General features: G+C 37.8%; 1 non-coding gene across 1 annotated transcript; it reads left to right on the top strand.

Moving 5' to 3' along the window:
• Window positions 1–785: 785 nt before the first annotated feature.
• Window positions 786–893, top strand: LOC112724258 (small nucleolar RNA R71). The gene has a single exon (XR_003163430.1). It is a non-coding gene; the product is annotated as a small nucleolar RNA R71 (small nucleolar RNA).
• The last annotated feature ends 18,084 nt before the right edge of the window (window positions 894–18,977 follow it).

Genomic DNA, 18,977 nt, shown 5'->3' with positions numbered 1-18,977 from the left:
TTGGGATTCACGTCCTCCCCTTCCTCTTTGGATTCGGCCATGATGGTTATATCAATGGCCTTGCACTCTCCTTTTGGATTTTCTTCTGTATTGCTTGGGAGAGTACTAGGAGGGATTTCAGTGATCCTTTTACTTAGCTGGCCCACTTGTGCCTCCAAATTTCTAATGGAGGACCTTGTTTCATTCATGAAACTTACAGTGGTCTTAGATAGATCAGAGACTAAGTTTGCTAAATTAGAGGTATTTTGTTCAGAGTTCTCTGTCTGTTGCTGAGTGGATGATGGAAAAGGTTTGCTATTGCTAAACCTGTTTCTTCCACCATTATTAAAGCCTTGTTGAGGATTTTGTTGATCCTTCCATGAGAGATTTGGGTGATTTTTCCATGAGGGATTATAGGTGTTTCCATATGGTTCACCCATGAAATTCACCTCTGCTATTGCAGGGTTCTCAGGTTCATAGGCCTCTTCTTCAGAAGGCGCCTCTTGAGTACTGTTGGATGCAGCTTGCATTCCATTCAGACTCTGAGAAATCATATTGACTTGTTGAGTCAATATTTTATTCTGAGCCAATATGGCATTCAGAGTATCAATTTCAAGAACTCCCATTACTCACAGATTTCTCTCAGAAGTGTACATGAACTGGTTATTAGCAACCATGTCAATGAGTTCTTGAGCTTCTGTAGGCGTTTTCTTTAGGTGAATGGATCCACCTGCAGAAGTATCCAATGACATCTTAGCTAATTCAGACAGACCATCATAGAATATATCCAGGATGGTCCATTCTGAAAGCATGTCAGAAGGACACTTTTTGGTCAGTTGCTTGTATCTCTCCCAAGCTTCATAGAGGGATTCACCTTCTTTCTGTTTGAAGGTTTGAACATCCACTCTAAGCTTGCTCAGCTTTTGAGGAGGAAAGAACTTGGCTAAGAAAGCCTTGACCAGCTTATCCCAAGAGTTCAGGCTATCCTTAGGTTAAGAATCCAACCATATTCTAGCTCTATCTCTCACAGCAAAAGGGAAAAGTATGAGCCTGTAGACTTCAGGATCTACTCCATTAGTCTTAACAGTATCACAGATCTGCAAGAATTCAGTTAAGAACGGAAAAGGATCTTCAGATGGAAGTCTATGAAACTTGCAGTTTTGCTGCATCAGAGAAACTAATTGAGGTTTCAGCTCAAAATTGTTTGCTCTAATGGCAGGAATTGAGATGCTTCTTCCATGTAAATTGGAATTAGGTGCAGTGAAGTCACCAAGCATTCTCCTTGCATTATTATTATTATTTTCGGCTGCCATCTCCTCTTCTTGTTCAAAAATTTCTGAAAGGTGCTTGCTGGATTGTTGTAATTTAGCTTCTCTTAGTTTCCTCTTCAGAGTCCTTTCAGGTTCTGGATCTGCTTCAACAAGAATATTCTTGTCCTTGCTCCTGCTCATATGAAAAAGAGGAAACAGAAAAATAATAATAATTGGGATCCTTTTTACCCAGGTATAGAGGTCCCTGTGTGAGTAGAAGAAAAGAAGGAGAAAAGAATGTAATGTAAGGAAAGAAACACAAGGGTGAGGAGAGCAGAGATGTGAGATGAAGAGAAGTGTTAGTAGATGAATAAATAAATAGAAGGGGATGAGAGAGAAAGAGAATTTTTGAAGATTATTTTTGAAAAATGGTTAGTGATTTTCGAAAATTAAAAGAAGAAATAAATTAAAATTGAATTTTGAAACAATTAGTTAATTAAAAAGAATTTTTAAAAAAGAGGGAGATATTTTCGAAAATTAGAAAGAGAGGGTTAGTTAGTTAGGTAGTTTTGAAAGAGATGAGAAACAAACAAAAAGTTAGTTAGTTAGTTGAAACAAATTTGAAAATCAATTTTTGAAAAGATAAGAAGATAAGAAGTTAGAAAAGATATTTTAAAATCAAATTTTTGAAAAAGATATGATTTTGAAAAAGATAAAATAAAAAGATATTTTTTTGAAAAGACATGATTCAAATTAGTTTTTGAAAAAGATTTGATTTTTAGAATCACAATTAATGACTTGATTCACAAGAAATCACAAGATATGATTCTAGAACTTAAAGTTTGAATCTTTCTTAGCAAGCAAGTAACAAACTTGAAATTTTTGAATCAAAACATTAATTGATGATGTTATTTTCGAAAATTAGGAGATAAAGATAAGAAAAAGATTTTTGAAAAATATTTTAAAAATTTTCGAAAATAAATAGGAAAAGTGAAAAAGATATGATTTTTGAAAAAGATTTTGAAAAAGATAAAATTTGAAAATTTGATTTGACTCATAGAAAACAACTAGATTTTAAAAATTTTTGGAAAAGTCAACTCAAATTTTCGAATTTTATGAGAGGAAAAAGGGAAAGATATTTTTTTGATTTTTTTTGAATTTTTATGATGAGAGAGAAAAACATGAAAATGATGCAATGCATGAAAATTTTTAGATCAAAACAATGAATGCATGCAAGAATGTTATGAATGTCAAGATGAACACCAAGAACACTTTGAAGATCATGATGAACATCAAGAACATATTTTTGAAAAATTTTTGATGCAAAGAAAACATGCAAGACACCAAACTTAGAAATCTTTAATGCTTAGACACTAAGAATTCAAGAATGCATATGAAAAACACCATACAACACAGAACAATATAATATGAAGATCAATCAAGAAGGTTTATCAAGAACAACTTGAAGATCATGATGAATGCAATGTATGAATGCATTTTTTTTCAAAAAGTGCAAATGGAGATGCAATTGACACCAAACTTACAAATTGACTCAAGACTCAAACAAGAAACACAAAATATTTTTTTGATTTTTATGATTTTCTAATTTTTTTTGGATTTTTCGAAAATTATTTGTGAAAAAGAAAAATAAGGATTCCAAAATTTTTAATATGAATTTCAAGAATCTTGCACTCTTAGTCTAAAGCTCCAATCTGAGGGTTAGACATGGCTTAATAGCCAGTCAAGCTTTAGCATGTAAATCAAGTGGATCAGGAACAGCAACAGGTGGATCAGCAACAACTAGCTTGCTCTTGATAATGTTGGGTTGGAAGCCCCAGTCTAAATGAATTTAGATACGGCTTTACAGCTAGTCAGGCTTCAACATGCTTCATGAAACACTAGAATTCATTCTTAAAAATTCTGAAATAATTTTCGAAAACAGATGAGAAATTTTAGAAAGATTTTTGAAAAAAAAATTTGAAAAATTTTTGGAAATAAAACAAAAAGAAAATTACCTAATCTGAGCAATAAGATGAACCGTCAGTTGTCCAAACTCGAACAATCCCCGGTAACGGCGCCAAAAACTTGGTGCACGAAATTGTGATCTTAGGCAACGGCGCCAAAAACTCTGTACGCACGTCTTAATAAATCGTTTTTCATTCACAACTTCGATACAACTAACCAGCAAGTGCACTGGGTCATCCAAGTAATAAAACCTTACATGAGTAAGGGTCGATCCCACGGAGATTGTTGGTATGAAGCAAGCTATGGTCATCTTGTAAATCTCAGTCAGGCGGATATCAAATGGTTATGGAGTTTTCGAAAATAATACTAATTAAACAGAAAATAAAAATAGAAATACTTATGTATATCACTGGTGAGAATTTCAGATAAGCGTATAGAGATGCTTTCGTCCCTCTGAATCTCTACTTTCCTGCTGTCTTCATCCAATCAGTCTTACTCTTTTCTATGGCTGGCTTTATGTAAGGACATCACCATTGTCAATGGCTACTTTTCTTCCTCTCTGGAAAATGGTCCGATGCGCTGTCACTGCATGGCTAATCATCTGGAGGCATCACCTTGGTCAGTGGCTGCATCCCATCCTCTTGTGAAAATGGTCCAAATGCTCTGTCACAGCACGGCTAATCATCTGAGGTTCTCGATCATACTGGAATAGGATTCACCCTCCTTTTGCGTCTGTCACTACGCCCAGCACTCGCGAGTTTGAAGTTCGTCACAGTCATTCAATCCCAGAATCCTACTCGGAATACCACAGACAAGGTTTAGACTTGATCACAGGATCAAAAATACAATCCAGGATGTCTAATACAATAGTAAAAAGTTCTATTTATAATAAACTAGCCACTAGGGTTTACAGAAGTAAGTAATTGATGCATAAATCCACTTCCGGGGCCCACTTGGTGTGTGCTTGGGCTGAGCTTTAGCTTTCCACGTGCAGAGGCTTCTTTTGGAGTTGAACGCCAGGTTGTAACGTGTTTCTGGCGTTCAACTCTGGTTTGTGACGTGTTTCTGGTGTTTAACTCCAGACAGCAGCATAGAACTGGCATTCAACGCCCTTTTAGGTCATCTAAACTCGGCCAAAGTATGAACTATTATATATTTCTGGAAAGCCCTGGATGTCTACTTTCCAACGCAATTGGAAGCGCGCCATTTTGAGTTCTGTAGCTCCAGAAAATCTACTTCGAGTGCAGGGAGATCAGAATCCAACAGCATCAGCAGTCCTTCTTCATCCTCTGAATCTGATTTTTGCTCAAGTCCCTCAATTTCAGTCAGAAAATACCTGAAATCACAGAAAAACACACAAACTCATAGTGAAGTCCAGAAATGTGAATTTAACATAAAAACTAATAAAAACATCCCTAAAAGTGACTAGATTCTACTAAAAACATACTAAAAATAATGCCAAAAAGCGTATAAATTATCCGCTCATCAAAAGCACATAATCTTTGTGACATTTCTTGTTATTCATTTTCTTCGTAAAATTAGCAGATGTTTCACATTATAGTATTAAAATAAAATGCAGATTGAAGTAAGTAAATGTGGTATTAATGACATAACTAATAAAAATAGGATCATAGAGACCAACAAAAAAAGAAAAAATAAACATTCCATCAAATATATTTTTCGAGAATGATAAAACTAGAAGCCAGCTTCTAATTTGGATCACCTGTAACCAAATCTTAAAAATGTTGATCGACATTGCAGTTTAGGTCCCCATCCAAAAAGTCATATTATTATCAATCACCTTTTCCTTTTTCTTTTCTTTTTTTTTTCTTTTTTTTTCTTTTTCTTTTCTTTTTCTTTTGAGAAAATGACAAATATGTTTTTGATTTTTTGCCACGCGGACATTTTAGGTCCCTGAGGATTGAAAAATATATTTACGTCCTTGACCTCCTTAAAACCAGGACATTTAAATTCCTCCGTTCAACTGAGCTTGTGAGACGTAACGGCGATGTCTGACACGGACTCCGTTCTGCTGATGTGGCCATTACGGTGTGCCGCATAGATGCGCAAATAGGTTTAGGCACAAAAAATTTCCCCACCCCAAGAACGACGCCGTTCGTGTCCCCCCCCCCCCATGCTCATCCTTTTGCTTTTTTAAATTTCCTTTAAAGCCTATAAGACAGCAATATAATTACAGAAACCCCATAACAAAGATCAAAACTCAAAAGTCACAGTCATACTCTGTTTCTCCATAAAAAAAGTCTCAGTTTCTTATTCCTTGTTGCGTGGTGAAGTCATCGAAGGAGAAGGTGAAGGGACAACATTGTTTGCTTGTCGTCTCTCTTCGTATACGAAGGTAAGTTTCGTTGACCTCATTAATTCGTTTTCTGTAGAAGGATTTTAGTTGGTACATGGGTTTGGGAAGATGCATGTTGCGTATTGTAATGTGGGTTTATTTTGTTGTTGTTTAGGGTTTGATTCATAAACTGCAACCTATTACATAAATGATAGTGAAATCTGTGTTGGGGAAAAGTTGTTTTGTTCAATTGTTATCTCTGATCATGAGTAAAATTGCATGCGAATAGAACTAAATTTTACAGAATAGTGAAATACACGTTTGATTCATTCAAAATGGTAAGAATGGTTGGTTTATATTTTTCAGATGGATGATTACTATGTGGTGCCAGTTTTATATCATGGGGATAATTTTACCAGGAGAGATGGTGGTGAGCTTGTTTATGTGGATGGTAAGGTAGAGAAGTTTCTGAAGATGGACAATGATTTTTTCAACTTCGGAGACTTGGTAACCTTGTTCAAGGGCTTAGGATATCAATCATACAAGGCTGTCTACTGGTATGACCCAACTAGTCCAAACATTGAGTCAAGGCTGCATATTCTGACAGGGGATGCAGGGATCAATATGATGCGAGAGAATAAAATAAAGAATCTAAAAAATGATGAGTTCTACATTTACTTTGACTACCCCGTGGATAATCCTGAGATTGTTGATACTACGGTAAAGAGAGTAATAGACAAGTGGATATAGATGATGTTCTAGAAGAACTTCATACATCCTTCTCCTCCTTCTCCTCTGATGATGGGTACGAGAGCACGGAAGATGTTTGTATAAACCTCCACCACCAGGGTTTGAAGGTGATAGTGATTCAACTAACAGCAGTGAAGGAGATCAGAATGCTAAAAGAAAAAAAGCTTTAAAGGGAAAAAAGAAAATTGTGTCTCCAAAGAATGCAGCTGCAAAGAGGCAAGGGTTAAAGAGAAATGCTAACACAGAGAAGAAGAAGGTGAAGCATGGGAGGAGGGTGAACAGAAGTGGTGGACATAGTGGAAATGGAAGGATGGGAACAAGTGTTGAAGGTGTATATAATGTAGGTAATAGGCCTAATGTGCAGAATGATGGAAATGATGGGCCTAATGTGCAGCTCAATGTGCATCCCAACAGGGAACTAGTAGTTGGGTTTTATGTTAGTGACGTCCAGTCAAATAAAGAAGACCCCATATTTGAGTATCAGTATGAAGAATTACATACCCCCATCTCATCAGAGGATGAAGACAGCAGACATCACTTTCCTCAATTTGATGATGAATATGCTTTTGGAGAGGGAGATTTGAATTAGGGACTAGGTTTGCCACCATTGAAAGGTTTAAGAAAGTGTGAAAAATCCATTCATTACTGAGGGTAGGGAGCTACAATGGATTAAGAATGATAGGGAGAGAGTCAGAGTGGATTACAAAGATGAGAAGTGTCCTTTCTTAGTGCATTTGTCATACAATAAGACTCTGCAGTGTTACCAAGTGAAGACATATAAAGATGAACACACATGTGCTGGGATTTAGGGAGTAATGCTGCTGATCAGCATTGGATTAGTAAGAAGGTTGAGAAGAGGATGAACACTCAACCACACATGACCACAAAAGAAGCAATTGATTTTCTTAGAGAAGAATTTTCATTATGTGTCCATCCGGAAATGGTTTACAGGGCAGTAAGGGAGGCAAAGGAGACTATTATGGGTAATGAGCGAGATCAATACACTAAGCTCCGGGATTATGCATTTGAGATTTTATGGAGCAACCCAAGATCAACCTCACGATTAGAGCTAACCCCAATTCCACAGTCTCCCCCTGTCTTTGATAAAATATATATATGTTTAGATGCATGTAAGCAAGGTTTCAAGGGTGGTTGTAGGCCTTTTTTACATCTTGATAACTATTTTCTTAAGATATATTGGGGGGGCAGCTTTTAACAGCAGTGGCACAGGATGCAAACAACCAAGTTTATGTGGTTGCTTATAGTGTTGGAAGGTCTGAAACCAAGGATTTCTGGAAGTGGTTTCTGACTCTCCTTTAAGAAGACCTAGGAGATATAATCAGTCATGGTTGAAACTTCATATTCACTCAATAAAAGGTAAATTTTACATTGATAGTTAACTTTATATTATTCTATTTGCAATTTGTATGTAATTCTGATATGAATTTTACATTGGTTCTTAACTCTATACTCTATATTATTCTATTTGTAATGTGTATGTAAATCTAATTTGAATAATACATTGATTGTTAACTCTATATTATTCTATTTGCAATTTGTACGTAATTCTGATATGAATTTTATATTGATTGATAACTCTATACTCTATACTATTCTATTTGCAATGTGTATGTAAATCTGATCTAAATAATATATTGATTGTTAACTCTATATTCTATATTATTCTATTTGCAATTCGTATATAAATCTGATCTAAATTTTACACTGTTTGTTAATTTTACATTATCTTGTTTGTTTTAACTATTTAATGCATGGTTTGTTACCTACTCTGAAGGAGGTGATGCCAAATGTGCATCATCGCAATTACGTGATGCACATTTGTAAGAATTTTATCAACCAATTCAAAGACTTTTATATCAAAGAGATCATTTAGGAGTGTGCTAGGTGCACTACGAAACCCGAATTCAACAAATGCATGGAGAAGCTAAAAGGAGTCAATCAAGGTACATGGAAATACCTAAACAAGTTTGAGCCATCTACATAGGTCAAAGCTTATTTCTCCCATTGTCCTAAGCTAGACAACCTCACAGATAACATGCGTAAGGTCTTTAATGCAAAGATCGTGAACTAAAGAAGCAAGCCCATTCTCACAATGTGTAAGGAAATTATGTGTTATCTAATGAGGAGAATGGTGAACCATAAGCGGCTATTAGACAACTATCCTGGCAAGCTTGCACTAGTTTAGTAAAAGAGGATGGAAAGGCTTGTCAAACTTAGCACCAAATGGATGGCATAATGGACTAGTGACCATGAAAGGAAGAGGCTTGAGGTGAGTCGCAAAGCAATCAGGGTGGATGTAGATCTCATCAAGCATAGATGCTCATGCAACAGATGGTAGTTGACTGGTATTTATAGGATTATATTTCTACAATAAAATGTTTATAACTATTAGATTATATTTCATCCTAATGTGCTTTGATTATTTCATTCCCACGTTGTTTTAGAAATGCCTTGCTACCATGCAATTGCTTCCATTAGAAAGAGACATGATTCGTGATGCGTGAGCATCTTGTACCAATTTCTCCTTGTTTTCTAGTCATTTTCAGTTAGAATTATTACGTTTTATAATATTTTAGTGCAAAAATCATCTTTGGATGCTACTTTGAGTGTTTTAGTGTTTTTATTTATTTCAGGTGAAATTTGGAGCAATTAGGCAGAAGTTTGTGCAAAAAGGAGAAGATTTGGCACTACCCCTCTGGGCGTTAAATGCCTGGCTGGCGTTTAGCGCCAGGGAGCCTCACGAAAGAGGAAGCGTTCTGGCTCCTTAGGCGCTAAACGCCCAACTGGCGTTTAGCGCCAGGCAATCCGAACCAAGCCCACATCAATGAAGCATCTTCAAGTGGATTTAACCATTATTAGTTATCTTTTATTTTATTTTTGTAATTTTTATTTACAAACAATATCGTTTAGCTTTAAGATTTATTATTTTATTTTAGTTTCAAATCAAATTAGGTTAGATATAAAAAGGAAAAGAGCCTTCAAGGTGATCTCCTCACTTTCGCACTTTCACACTTTTCAGAACCCTTGTTTTCTCTGTAAGTCATGAGCCACTAAACCTCCTTGGTTAAGGTTAGGAGATCTGTTTATTTCTATAGATTGAGATTATTACTTTTCTATTTTAATTAATGTATGGATTCAGTTTCAAGGATTACTTTTGTTCTTCATTTTATGAATCTGGGTGGAACGAAAGTATGACTTTTATTCTATTTGCGTTCTTGTGACCCTTGGAAGAGGATCTCACCTAAACAACAGCTTGAAAGTAAATTCCTCCTAAACGGCTAATTACTTGAACTAATCGGGATATGTGACATATAATCCTCTTAGATTTGGGTAATTAGGGTTTTTGTGGCCATAAACTAGAATTGAACTTAACCCTCTAATCGGAATCAAGTGACCAAGATATTGGCGGTTGATGAAGGTTAGAGGAGACTAAATCACTAAGACATCAGGGTTTAGTCAATTACAGTTTGCCATGAAATGAATCTTGCATAATTAAAATAGTTGGTAAGAAAACTTAATCCAAAAAAGTAAACATCTTCGATACCTTAACGGTTTTCTCTTATTAATTTCTCACCAATTCTCTTATTTGCTTTCTTTATTCTTGAATATCTATTTAATGAGATCTCAATTCACCAAACCAATTTTTCTGCCTTCCTAACTAAGACAATCATTCAACCGTTGTTGTTCAGTCTATCAATTCTCGTGGGATCGACCCTCACAAACCTGAGGTATTACTTGGACGACCCGGTGCATTTGCTGGTTTAGTTGTGGACATTCCAAAAATCCGCACCAAGTTTTTGGCGTCGTTGTCGGGGACTGACAGTGATTGACAACTACTAGTTGTCTGGTTATTTAGATTAGGTGTTTTTACTTTAGTTTTATTCTATTTATTTCTTTAATTTTCGAAATTAACTTACAATTTTTTCTTCAATTTTTGAAATTAAGTTTGGTGTCCCTATAGTAATTTTTCTCTTTAAATTTCGAAAATATTAGTGTTCTTCCTTGTTTAATTTTCGAATTAGTAGTTTAATTTTTCTTAATTATTTTTGAAACATTTAGGTCTATTTCTTGTTTTATCTTATTTTATTTCTTTTTACATAGGATACCTCACTGGGAATTCTCTGCACTCTGACGTAGAGATTTCCACTTTTCTTTGTTTTCTGTTTGTTTGTGAGCAGGAACAGAGACAAAGAACCCCTTCTTGATTTTGATCATGAACCTGAGAGGACCTTGAGGCGGCATTTGCAAAAAGCTAGAGCTTACAGAGCCAGTGAAAATCTCAGGGATACTTTTGAGAAGGAAGCCATGGATCCCAACAATCCCAATAATGCTGTTAATGTTAATGGTGGAAATTCGAATGGTAACAAGCAAGCTAGGAGGATGCTGAGTTCCTACACTGCTCCCACCCTTGATTTTTATGAGCGCAGTATTGCAGTACCTCCTATTGGTGCAAACAATTTTGAGCTGAAGCCACAATTGATCACTCTAGTGCAGTAAAACTACCAGTTTCATGGGCTCCTGCAGGAAGATCCAATTCTATTCATCTCCAACTTCCTGCAGATCTGTGATACTGTGAAGACTAATGGAGTGAATCCTAAAGTCTATAAGCTCATGCTCTTCCCATTTGCTGTGAGGGACAGAGCAAAACAGTGGCTGGATACTCAGCACAAGGAGAGCTTAGACTCTTGGGATAAGGTGGTCAATAGATTTTTGACCAAATTCTTCCCACCTCAAAAGCTGACTAAGCTGAGGGTGGATGTTCAGACTTTCAGGCAAAGAGATAGTGAGTCCCTCTATAAAGCCTGGGAAAGATACAAGCAGATGATTAGGAAGTGTCCCCTAGACATGTTTTCAGATTGGACCAAGCTGCATATTTTCTATGATGGCCTCTCTAAGATGGCAAAAATGTCTCTGGACAATTCTGCAGGAGGTTCCTTGCACATGAAGAAGACGCCTGAATAGGCTAATAAGCTTATTGAGATGGTTGCTAACAACCAATATCTATATTCTTCTCAGAGGAATCCTGTGAATCCTATGAAGAAATGGGTTATGGAGGTGGACACCCTGGATGCTATTCTAGCTCAGAACAAGATCATGTCACAACAGATCAGTATGATTACTCAGCACTTGAGTGGTATGCAAGTCTCAGCTGTTAATACTCAAGATGCCTCTCATGACATGAGTGGAAGCTTCAACTAAAGGGAGAATTATGATTATGCTCAACCCACTCCTGAGCAAGTTAATTATATGGGAAATTCCTCTAAAAATTCCAATAATGATCCTTATTCGAATACATTCAATCAGGGATGGAGGAATCACCCCAATTTTGGGTGGAGAGAGCAACCCCAGAAGCCTCAGCCGAATTTCAACAATAACTCTCAAGGCGATTTTAATCAGAATAAGTTCAACAATTTCAACAACTATCAATTTCAAGCTTTTTAGCCACAGCAGGCGTCCACTCAATCTCAAAGCAACCTTGACTTGGCTTCAGTAGTTGCTGAGCTCTCCAAGAGTACTGATAGTTTTATGCATGAGACTAGAGCTTCACTCAAAAACTTGGAGATGTAAGTAGGATAGTTGAGTAAGAGGATACTTGAGAGGCCTCCTTACACTCTCCCCAATGACACAGTGACTAACCCAAGAGAAGAGTGTAAGGCCCTCACAACTGCTAACGAATCCATGCTGAAGAAGGAGGTGCATATTGCTAAGGGGTCAGAGGAGAAATAAGCTCCAGAAAAGGCTGAAGTTACAATATCATAAGCCCCACTTAAGGCACCTATACAAGAGTCTAAAGTATCACACCCTTAGGAGCTCCAAGAGGAGACCAAGGACGAGCAATTCTCTTAGTTCTTGGAAGTCTTTAAAAAGATACAAGTCAATATTTCTTTTGCTGAGACTCTTGAGAAAATGCCTCCCTATGTGGCATTCATGAAAGGATTACTCTTTGAGATGAAGACCCTAAAGGGAAATGAAATAGTAGTCCTGACCAAGTAATGTAGTGCACTCATTTAGACTAAGCTGCTAAAGAAGGTGCCAGATTCAGGGAGCTTTCAGATTTCTTGTACTATTGGGAATGTCAATTTTGACAAAGTCCTTTGTGATCTTAGCTCAAGAATCAATCTGATGCCTTTGTTTGTGGTGAAGAAGTTACAAATTTAAGAGGCTCAACCTACAAGGAAAGCATTGCAGATGGCTAATAAATCTCTAAGACAGGCACATAGGCTAGTGAAAAATACCTTGGTCAAAGTTGGAGAGCTTTTTCTCCCTGCAGATTTTATAATACTTGATATGGGAGAGGATGCAAATGACTCCATAATATTAGGAAGACCATTCATGGCCACTGGGAGAACTCTAATCGATGTCGAGAGAGGTAAATTGATTCTGAGGCTAAGTGAAGGCTATTTGGTATTCAAGGTTTTTAAACCTTCATTACTCTCTATAGAAGAGGTACTTGCATGCAGCGTTCATTGCTTAAGCCTCCTCCCTTGGTGGGAACCAATACAATTCCCCCTGAGAACAAAGCTAAGTTTGGTGTTAGGCATTCATCACCCACTAAGGAGCGCAGAGGTCCCAAGAAGAAAGTACCCAAGGGCTGGAGGAACAAAAAGATTCCCACTGAGGACTTCTCACCTGGGATGAAAGTGGCGTTCAGTGTTCACTAGAAGTCCAGTCCTACCTCATACAGTAAATAGGATTCTGTCTCTGGAGCATATTGAGTTAATCCATAAGAGAAAGGAAAGAGATTCACAGTGAGGGGTGAAGACCAAAGCCCCTATGACCACCCTCCTCCTTAACGGAGATGACCATCAAGCTAGTGACGATAAAGAAGCACTTGTTGAAAGGCAACCCAACCAAGAGTATCCTTTAGTTTTAATTTCAGTTTGAGTTTCATTTATTTTTCATTGTTTTTCATAGTTTTCCTTAGTTTAATTTTGATTGTGATCATGCACAGTGCCTAGAACAAGGACAGGGGAACTCGGAAGGAAGAATAGAAAACCCTGGAGCAAGGAGAATTTGAAGAGCTCTGGCGCTAAACTCCAGGTTGAGCGTTTAACGCCAGGAATGGAGCAAGGGGACCTGGTGTTAAACGCCAGGAGCACGTTAACACCCAGAACAGACAGGCAGAGGCTGGCGTTAAACGCCAGGTGGGCGTTTAACACCCAACTATGGCACTATTTTGAAGCTTTGTCACCTCTCTTAAGGCGCTAAACGCCAGCTGGGTCATGGGTGTTTAGCACCAATACTTGTCCCTAAAAAAGTGCCATTGTTGGCGCTAAATGCCGAGGTTGACGTTTAGCGTTAGGCACACCAGTTTCGAATATGAAGGTAAGGGTGTTTAACCAATGGTTAAAACCCCAACTCTCACCCAATTCCTAAAATCACCTCCCATCAACCTATCAAATCCCTTTAATCTTTCAACATACCCCCACTCTATCCAATCACCACTCATCAATCTCTATTCCCCATTAACCACATTCAAATTTTATTTTCCCTCCCACCCTTACTCCCTATAACCGAACCCTCCCCCCCACCTATATAAATATGGATAAATACCCATTTTCTCACCTCTTATCCCCACACCTCCAACTACCATCTTCCATCTTACTATCTCCTTATTTTCATACACTATCTTTTTCCCCACTAAACCGTAGCTCCCCTCCTTCCACTTTTCTTTCTCTTTTGCTTCCCTATTACCATATTCCCTTTTTCTATCTTTTCTCTATTTTATCTTTTACTTTGTTCGGGGACGAGCAAAACTTTTAAGTTTGGTATTGGATGCTCCGCTTTTTCCTCATTTTTACTATCCCAATGGCACCCAAAATCGGTGAATCATCTTCAAGGAAGAGGAAAGAGAAGGCACCTGCCTCCAGTCCTTATAATTTCATCCAGTTTTTCTCCAAGACCCACGAGGATCACTTCCATGAGATAATGAGCAAAAAGAAAGGGATCCACAAGGTCCGCTTTGATCTTCAGCCGGAGGAGTACCCGAAGATCTGGGAATAGATTTTGAGGAGGGGTTGGGAAGTTCTGACCAACCCCGTGACTGAAGTGGGTGTGCTTATGGTCAGGGAGTTCTACGCCAATGCTTGGGTGACCTATAAGCATGCCACTAACGTTAACTCGGATCTAAATAACTGGCGCACCTTGGTTCGAGGGGAGATTATGGAGTTTCGTCCAAAGAGGGTGGGGGAGATACTTCACCTGCCACCATATTGAGACGACCCTCACTCTTACACGCAGAGTGTCAACACTGACCAGAGACTGGACCAGGTCCTTGCTGATATTTACCTCTCCGGAGCACAGTGGAAGAGGGAAGCCAAAGGTCAGTCGTACTAGCTGGTTATGCACGATCTGAGGCTAGTTGCTCGGGGGTGGTTGGAGTTTATTTACCGCTCCATCATCCCTACAAGTAACCGATCTGATGTTACAGTGGACCAAGAAGTGATGATTTATTGCATCATGCTCGGTAATGAGGTGGAAGTACACCGCGTGATTCCTCAGGAGCTGTACCGAATAGCCGAGAAGGCCTCCACCTCTACGAGATTGGCCTTCCCTCACCTCATCTTTCGCCTGTGTGCTGAGGCCCGAGTCCGCTTGATGGTGATACCCCTATTGACATTGACCGACTTATCACTAGGAGGGTATGGAGTATGCTAGGGAGCATGGGCATTCACCACTGTAGGAGCCAGTTCCTCCTCCTCAACAGGAGCTTCCGAAGATGCCTCAGGGATTCTATTTCCATCTCTGTGACTACTGGGACCAGTTAATGACATCCATTAAGAAGATAACATCATCTGTTGATCAGCTGAGGATTGAGCATCAGGACCACTTGGCCTTTCTCCACCAACTAGTGGAGGAGCAGCTGAGGCAAAGACACGACATAGATAAGCTGAAGCCCCAGAAAGGATTCCCATGAGGGAGCAGCAGCCGCCATGACTGAGGTAGTTGAGTTTCTTTATCTTTTGCTTATCTTATTTTCTATTTCTCAATATTTTTATCTTATTTTCTGTCTTCTATTAAAGCTTTTGCATGATCACTAGTAGTCTTTTATTGCTTTCTAGTTTAATTATTTATCTTGTATTATGCTAAAGATGTCTCATGTATTGCTCACTGAGCTCAAAAAATAAAAATAAAAAGAAAAGAAATAGTAAAATACATGAGGCTTGAGTTATATATTATGAGTTTTTCTAGTTACTTGATGTGGTGGCATTATCTTTAATTCTGAATGTATGAATAAACAGTGCATATTTGATATTGAAATTAAGAATATTAGTTCTTAAGGTACAGGAACCTAGAGAAATATTATGGATTCTCTAAAACTCAGTGAGAAATTGACCCTTGAAGCAAAACAAACAGCAAAAAGAAAAGAGAAAAAAAAGAAGAAAAATAAAAAGGCAAAGTCCAAGGCTCTGAGCATCAATGGTTAGGAATGTTTAAAAGGATTAAAAGCTCATAAGAGTTGTTTTCCTAACCATATTCTTGTGATGTAAATGTGTCAAGTAATCCTTGAGACAGAGCACTAAGAGTCGAGATCAAGTGCAATTATAGAGTATGCCTAAGGCTCTGAGCACCACTAACTAGGAGGAAATAAAAAGAAAAATTAGAACTCAAGGAGTTCCCCAGTCAAGTGCTTGTGGTGTTGTTGTATCAAGTTAACCTTTAAGACAAAACACTTAGAGTCACAGCTAGGCTCAAGGTGCAAAGCACCAAAAGAACAGAAAAGAAAAAGCTGTGTTCAAGGATCAATTAGAGCCTAAGGGAGAGAGTCCATAATATCATCCGAGTTCTAGTGCTGAAGGTTATCAATATATCTGAACTTCAAAGGATAGTGAGATGCTGAACCTATTCAGAGTTAGAGTGTCATTAGCCCCACTCAGTACTTAGACATTAGCTTAAATGAACACTCAAGACTTAGGCATTTTTCTCTTCTTTTCTCAGTCTTATATTGTTTTAGTTCCTTGAGGACAAGCAACAGTTCAAGTTTAGTATTGTGATGCATGAGCATCTTGTACCCATTTTCCCCTTGTTTTCTAGTCATTTTCCAATAGAATTTATTAAGTTTTATAATATTTTAGTGCAAAAATCCTCTTTGGATGCTACTTTGAGTGTTTTAGTATTTTTTATTTATTTTAGGTGAAATTCAGAGCAATTAGGCAGAACTTTGTGCAAAAAGGAGAAGACTTGGCATTACACCTCAGGGCGATGGCATTTAGCGCCAGCGAGCCTCACGAAACAAGAAGCTTTCTGCCTCCTTGGGCGCTAAACGCCTAACTGGCGTTTAGCACCAGGCAATCCAAACCAAGCCCACATCAATGAAGCATTTTCAAGTGGATTTAGCCTTTATTAGTTATTCTTTATTTTATTTTTGTAATTTTTATTTACAAATAATATCTTTTAGCTTTAGGATTTATTATTTTATTTTAGTTTCAAATCAAATTAGGTTAGATATAAAAGGGAAAAGATTCACCCTTCAAGGGAATCTTTTCACTTCCACACTTTCACACTTTTCAGAATCCCTGTTTTCTCTGTAAGTCATGATCCACTAAACCTTCTTGTTTAAGGTCAGGAGCTCTATTTATTTCTATGGATTGAGAATATTACTTTTTTATTTTAATTAATGTATTGATTCAGTTTCAAATATTACTTTCATTCTTCATTTTATGAATCTGGGTGGAACAAAAGTATGACCCTTATTCCATTTGTGTTCTTGTAACCCTTGGAAGAACAACTTGAAAGTAAATTCCTCCTAAATGGCTAATTACTTGAACTAATCGGGATACGTGACATATAATCCTCTTAGCTTTAGGTAATTAGGGTTTTTGTGGCCATAAACTAGAATTGAACTTAACCCTATAATCAGAATCAAGTCACCAAGACATTGGCGGTTGATGAAGGTTAGAGGAGACTAAATCACTAAGACATTAGGGTTTAGTGAATTACAGTTTGCCATGAAATAAATCTTGCATGATTAAAATAGTTGGTAAGAAAACTTAATCCGGAAAAGTAAACATCTTCGATACCTTAACTATTTTCTCTTATTGATTTCTCACTAATTCTCTTATTTGCTTTCTTTATTCTTGAATTACTGTTTAATGTGATCTCAATTCACCAAACCAACTTCTCTACCTGCCTAACTAAACCAATTAGTCAACCATTGTTGCTCAGTCCATCAGTCCTCGTGGGATCGACCTTCACTCACCTGAGATATTACTTGGACGACCCAGTGCATTTACCGGTTCAGTTGTGGACATTCCAAAAATCCTCACTAATTCACCACAAGAATATGTGCATCCCTGTCTATATATGGAGTCAATCCATAGGACCTATCCGCATTGCATAAACATGTGCCAAGCGAAGAGTACTGGTCAAGATCTAAATTGACAAAGCCATATCCATCCATAATCAAGAGTACTAGTGATTCTGTTTTCCAGCTTATGTGTCTTGTGATGCTTTTCAGCGTTTTCGATATCCTTCTCTCCCAGGATCCTTGTATCAGAGCTCCCGTTTCTCACAATGTGGTCATCAAGCCAGATAAAAAAACTTGCAATACGGTTCTCTTACCTACACAACATACTATGCAACTTGAAAATCATATAATATTTCAGGTGAATCCTAATTCAAACCCAACAAAATTCTTTACTTACCTTATAGAATTGGCACCCAAAGAAGGCTCTGTTAGGGTTCTTGTTAGTCTTCGACATGAACATGATCGCATAAACTCCACAAAATCACTTTGGGGAGATGTCACCACCTTTCTCATCTCTTGCATGCAATGCAATTGGCCCTGAGCTCGCAGTAGACCGATCTTGTCTTTCTCCTCCTCCTCCACTTCTCCTTGAACTCAAGGATACACCATCAGTGGCTATGAAAAGCATCAGAGACCCTATTTTCATTCACCCTTTAGTAGGATTAGAGCTAACACTTGAACGATGTCATTTTTGGGATGGGGGACTTTTTTATCCCTAGAAATTTTTGCACGTCCACGTGGCACACTGGAACGACCATGTCAGTAGAATAGAGTCCACATCAGATATCGCCATTACGTCTCACAAGCTTAGTTGAACAGAGGGATCTACATGTCCTGGTTATGAAGAGGTCAGGGACGTAAATGTATTTTTCAATCCTCAAGGACCTAAATGTTCGTATTGCAAAAGATCAGGGACCTATTTATTTTTTTCTCTTTTCTTTTTCCTTTTATTTAAGCACCCACTAGGTGATGAAAACCTAATTAGGGCCGAGACAGTACACATGCATACACATACAAACAACTGTGAGAGAGAGTGAAAGAGAAGAAGAAGATGACAAAGCAATGGTGGACAAGAAGAAGTGGAAGTTGTCATTGTGGTTGTGCATGGTAAACGGTATCTTGGGTGAAGAACGTCACTCACGGCAAGACGACGGAGAATGCATCAACAGTTTTGGAGAAGGAAGCATCGACCGACAGCTCTTGGACATCGGAAGGTTTGGATCCAATGATGAACACGAATAACGATTCAGAAGAGTGGACTTCAGCCACTAGGAAATGATCCTATAGGGTCGGATGAGTATAATAGGAGGCAAAAATGAGATCTAATCTTTTTGACCATTTTGTTATTATAGTGGTTTCCCTTAGTGTTTCTATGACATTAGGCATAGGAGAAGAACTCATGAAAAATGAGATCTTATTTGCTTTTTTTCATTTTTTTTTTGTTTTCGGTTGTTCTATGCTTGCCTTT

Source organism: Arachis hypogaea, chromosome 11, assembly GCF_003086295.3.
Source record: "Arachis hypogaea cultivar Tifrunner chromosome 11, arahy.Tifrunner.gnm2.J5K5, whole genome shotgun sequence".
Taxonomy (NCBI): domain Eukaryota; kingdom Viridiplantae; phylum Streptophyta; class Magnoliopsida; order Fabales; family Fabaceae; genus Arachis; species Arachis hypogaea.
Note: the sequence above shows the minus strand (reverse complement) of the source record. Positions and strands in the feature narration are given on the sequence as shown.